Source organism: Sander lucioperca, chromosome 7, assembly GCF_008315115.2.
Source record: "Sander lucioperca isolate FBNREF2018 chromosome 7, SLUC_FBN_1.2, whole genome shotgun sequence".
Classification (NCBI taxonomy): Eukaryota; Metazoa; Chordata; class Actinopteri; order Perciformes; family Percidae; genus Sander; species Sander lucioperca.
Window position 1 is genome coordinate 38,779,509 of NC_050179.1, and position 5,679 is coordinate 38,785,187.

The 5,679-nt window shown below is 39.4% G+C and overlaps 1 non-coding gene across 1 annotated transcript; it reads left to right on the forward strand.

The window, feature by feature from the left end:
• The first annotated feature begins 2,613 nt into the window (after positions 1-2,613).
• Positions 2,614-2,685, forward strand: trnap-ugg. Its single transcript has one exon. It is a non-coding gene; the product is annotated as a tRNA-Pro (tRNA).
• Positions 2,686-5,679: the final 2,994 nt, after the last annotated feature.

The window sequence follows — 5,679 nt, forward strand, 5'->3', positions numbered from 1 at the left end:
AATGTGATGATGAAGATAAAGCGGATCCCAGTTTCATTTAGTGTGTCTTAGCAAATGAGAAAAACTGTAAGCAAGTATAGTGTGTGCCATGGCTAACACTATCAATACTATTCAGCTGCCTAAATATACAATGTTAGCAACTGGACAATATTACATAGTGGGTAACTATCATACTCTAAGTCCATTGTCATTTGACAAGGTGTCTTTGCATTTTGACTGTCTTGGTCTAAGGAACATTTTGTTTTGATGAAATGTATTTACTCGTTTATGGATTTTTTATTTTATTTACATTCGAAACAAGAGTTAATTTTTTGATGGAGTAATCACCTTTTGCAGGTCACATAGAGTGATGTGCTGAATGGACCACGTGGTGTGAGGATTGTACTTCGAGTTTTGACAATTGTAAGTTTGTTTCAGTAAATGTGCCAAAGAGTTTGAGAATAACTGTAAAAGATAGATGATGCTAGCAATGTAATGTGTTCCATGTCTTCAAAGGTTTTGACTTCCCTACTCTGACTGTGGCTCATTGGTTCCTACTGGAGGAAAAAACATGTATAGTTTCTTTTTTTAAGGCTTTTCATTTAAATATTATTTAGTAATATAATTCATATTAAAAAGCTACGCACTAAAAGCTTTAAGTTACGTCCTCTTTATCCAACCTTGAGCCAGCCGTCTCATGGATTAAAAGCTCTAATGGATTCCTGTGAGAGTGACACTTCATGAGCCAAGGAAACACATGGACATTGATCGTTGCGAAACATGACATATGGTGCAACATATGACCAAATCCGGAGAGGATTTTTTATAAACGTCAGACACAGCTCAGGGCCGTTTTCCCCGGAATGAGAATTGAATCTACAGGAGTCTCAGTTGTCCAGTGTACCCAGAGAACCCTTGGCGCTAGCTTAAAAAATGATATTAAAAATAAATAAAAAAGGCTGAGATCACTGGCGGTCCCGCAACTCTAAGGCTACGTTCACACTGCAAGTCTTAATGCTTAATTTGGATTGTTTTGCTCAGATCCAATTTTTTGTTTGGCTGTTCACATGACATTTTAAAACGTGGCCTATATCAGATTCCAGGGTGAACTGTCTGCGGTTTCGAACTGACCCACATGATCAAAATAACAATAACAATGACATCAGACGCAGCATGCTGTTGCACTAAAGTTAGGGAGGTTATGGAGGAAGTCAGCATTTTCGAGAGAAAGAGAGACAAATTGGATATTTTGGCCTTTTGCGGGGTTATGGCTGCAAATTCACTACAGAGGTCTGTGTGGATGCAGAGACGAAGCCAGGAGTGATTGAATTTAATTGATTGTATCTCCCCATACACTAATTAGGTCTAACACCTCACTCTCCCTCCATTGACCTGCTCCATCACTGTTCTCCATTTTGTAGGCCTAGTCAAGTTTTTAATGTTACTGTTTGTGTCTAGGGCTAACTCCCGCCGGCACATAATTGTGACAAATCTAAATCTGATTTGAAAAAATCAGATCTGGGCAAGATTTGAGTGTTCACACTACTTCTGAAGAAGTCTGACCTGGTCACTTGACCCCAAAAAAATCAGATTTGGGCCACTTTTGCCTGCAGTCTGAATGTAGCCTAAATACCTGCAATAGGCCTATCACATTTGATAAGTAATTATAAGTTGCTTCAATCCAGTAAATATTCATATTGAAGAATTATTAACAAAATGCTATTCTTACCATAACATTTTCAAAATTAGCATAGATTTCCATGCAAAACATCTGCAGGTGGGTGAATGAGGGCAGCCATCTTTGATGTTGTTTTCAGAGCTCTACTGGCTGCAGTGCATGGCTAGTTCACCAGGGGATAACATACAGCACGGTTAGGTTCTCTAATACAGCCATGAGTTAGGGTTAGAAAGTCATGTGTGGATAGAAATGGCGTTGCAGGGTAAGTGTTTTGACATTTCAGCGTGTCCAGTCAGGAAAATGTTAACCTTAAGTGCATAATTCAAGTTCAACTTTATTGTCATTTGTATTAGAAACACAATGACATTCTTGTGCTCTGGTTCTGTCTGCCTCAACAGAAGGGACACACACTACGGACCATAGACTACGTACACAAAGATTCATACACAATATACAGTACACGATAACAGAGCAAGTGAGAGCATAGTACGGCGACATCTTGATCAAAAACCTGTTTTGTTTTGTTTGCAATCCTTTCCGTAAGATAATATTTCAGCTATTCTCTTAAAAAAATCTTGTTTTTGATATTTACCCATTGACATTTTTATATTACACGTTCAAGGTTTATCTTTATTGTCATTATGCCATATAGCATATATAGCGTAAGCATAATGATATAGTTCATACAGTAGGCCTACAGCGAAATGCAGTTGTAGCCCTCTCCAACCCACATACACAGAAAACCAAGAAAAATAGGCATTCAAATAAAACAAACTATATAAAAGGAGGATTACAGGAACTACTTATTAAACTACATATTTACGTAAACTCATTAAGTCAAAATCAAATATATTGCAATTACTTGTTTCGCCAATAGATGTCAACCTTACATTACATATCAAACAGTGGCACTAGTAGAGGTATAATTATCTACTCATTCAACTCGTGATCACGGTGGCTCGTTGGTCTAGGGGTATGATTCTCGCTTTGGGTGCGAGAGGTCCCGGGTTCAAATCCCGGACGAGCCCAGTTTTTTTTTTTAGTGTCTTCTCTTTTAGATGCAGTGAGACAACAAAACGCTTCGTACATGTGAGCCGAGAATGCAGCTCCTGTGTGACCGGTTCTATCGTTGGTACCACTTTGATAAAAATACTATTCTAATGAATGTTTTTGCAACAGCAAAATATAATTTGACCAAAAAACACCATTTATTTATTCAGTATTTTATTCAGCAGTATTTGGTCTGGACTAAGTTTTCTATAATTTTGCATATTATGTTTTAAGCTTCTACACAATTAATTCCATTTAAAGAGAGAGAGAGAGAGAGAGAGAGAGATGAATAATCCGAGAAAGGTGAAAGAACGTTCTTAAAAGTTAAATCATAACTTCTGTGCTAAATATAAAATATTCACATAAATTGGAGAGAAGGGTGACAGCAAGCGATACACACACACACACATATATATATATATATATATATATATATATATATATATATATATATATATATATATATATATATATATATATAATCCTTATTCATTGACCTTAAACTCAAAGCTAACACAGACACAACCAAATTCCTTAAAATAGAACCTTTATTATATAAAAATGCTTTTGATACAAAAAATGTCACAAGTGTAAATTCCACAAAGCATTTTTAACTGAGACGACAAATACAGGTTTTAAGAAGTTTGACTGACAGTGGTTTGAGGCGGGGCCTACAGCCCTTAATTAATATAAAAGAGTTGTGCAGCTCAGAGTTCCCACTGACACATACAGACGCAACTTCAGCAGCTGTGTTCTCTGGAAATCTCCAGCCAGTCACCAGACCTCGGCTACATCATCAGCAACAAGCTTACTGCGAGTTCCAAACGTTCCCCACCTCCCAAAGTGCTGGTATACTTTTCTATCAGTAAACTACAGAATGCTCTCTAGCACAATGGCTACAATTAGCTGTAATACAAAGATGGCAGGAAGCTTGGTGTGTTGTCTTCTGATATATATCATAACTCTCTCTGGCACTAGAACCATCTCAGGTTGATTTCTACTGCTAGAACTCCACAGCCCAAACATTTTCCTTCTTCTTCATTTATTTCCTTGGAAATAATAACATATCTTTTATTTTTGTAAGTGCATAAAATGTCTCACACTTTTTGTTGCTAGGTCCTGTGTTGATAATGTTATAATATTACAATAATAAGTGCTGGAAGCCCCCTGAAAGCACAGTTTGTCTCCACATAGCCGGCTGAATATAATTCGGTCCAAAGCCTAAAGCTAGACCACGACAGTACACGATGATAATCGCTGAGCTTTTATCTGAGCAGGGAGGGGAGGGGGAATAACACGCTGCACCACTGCAGACCTAAAGCCCCAATAGTGCCCCCCCCAGAGGCTGTGATGTTCAGTACACCCCATGATACATAGGTTTAGACATGCAGAAGATGTTGGTGGGACCGAATGTAAAGTTTGTCCCAAGAGTTGATATTGTTAAGACAAACATTGAAACCACTTGGAGTTCATCATTTTCTGACATTTTATAGACCAAACAACTGACCGATTCATCGACAAATAATCGACAGATGAATCAACAATTAAAGTAGTCGTTAGTTGCAGCCCTGTATTTTCCCAGAGAAAATCAAGTCATTGTGTCCTCAACATTGCCTCAGACTAAAACAGGGTGTTAGGTTGTTTTTTTTTAATTTTTTTTATCAAAAGTGTTCATCCCCTAGGACGAGGCAAAGATCAAACCGTATTAATCCTGTGAGTCAAACCTTTGCCTTTAGGTTTGCAGTGGCGAGGCTACTGAAATAGGGAAGCATTCAAAAACTCCACAGCAGGGTTCACTGTCAGGTTCACTGTACCGGAGGTGAGCAACTGCACAACTCAAGGCCTCAGTAAGCTTTAAACCAAGTGCTTGTCTGATTGTGTTACAGCGTCAAAAAACCCTTTTCAAGCCCACTGAATGTGATTGGCCAACTGTGTAAAGGTGTGGAGGAAGGCAGGCTCATCGTGTCGAGAGCACCCAAACACTAGTCTGGATAAACGGAGGTACATTTCCAGGATAAAGCCTGACAACCAGGCTTTGCCCCTCCCCTTCCTCTCTCTGTGTGTTGCTGTTCTTCAAATCCCTTCGCCTCGGGAAAACAACAACAACCTTCGAGCTAGCGAGCTACACGCTGAAAAAGTTTTGAAGAAAATTTGGATCATGCAACAAGACAGGCCTGCTTGGTTCTTTCAGGGAATGATTGTAAAGATTTACAAAGAACATGTTTAGGTAATTTCCTCTAACTGGGACGTTTTGGGAGCGATTGGTGGAGACTGCTGTGGACGAAGTACACACGGAGATCCACTGGTAAGAGCCAATGAGGTTTAACCATGTATCAGCTCATTTAAATAACTCACGTTACTGTATTGTGTAAACAGTTAAAGGGGAACTATGCAGTTTGTTTTAGCTTAATTTACCTTAACTGAACAGCTTCAGAGTCATTGGAATGGTTATATGACTTTTTTTTTTGATTGAATGGTGGTCGTCTCGCTCCCCCCTAGCGCCTGTGAGCGGAAAAACCACCCTCGCAACTTTCAGCCGGTGAGCCGGCGGCCTCAGCGTCAGGAAGTATGGCGTGATATCAGGTCTCACGATGTAACGAATTGCTTCACAGCACTGCCACACATACGCCCATTCAGGAACCGGCTAACAAGGTAGAGATGGAGTTTTTCACACTATCGTCATGGCTGAGCCGGCAAAAAAGAAGCAGAAAGCTAGGAAAGCATTGTCAGAGGAACAGAGAAAGAGGAAACAGCTGACTGACCGAGAGAGGAGTCAGACACGAGGAAACATAGGAGCTGCCAAATATCTATTCTGAAGCTGTAGGGGGAGCTCTATAGAGAAACCTGCCAGCAAAAAGAGAGAAAACAAAGAAATGGCCAAAACTGCATAGCTCCCCTTTAACTTCATTTAATATTATGTGGCTTTTTCTTTTATGGGTGCGAATGTTCGACCAAAACATGTTCCTTCCTGA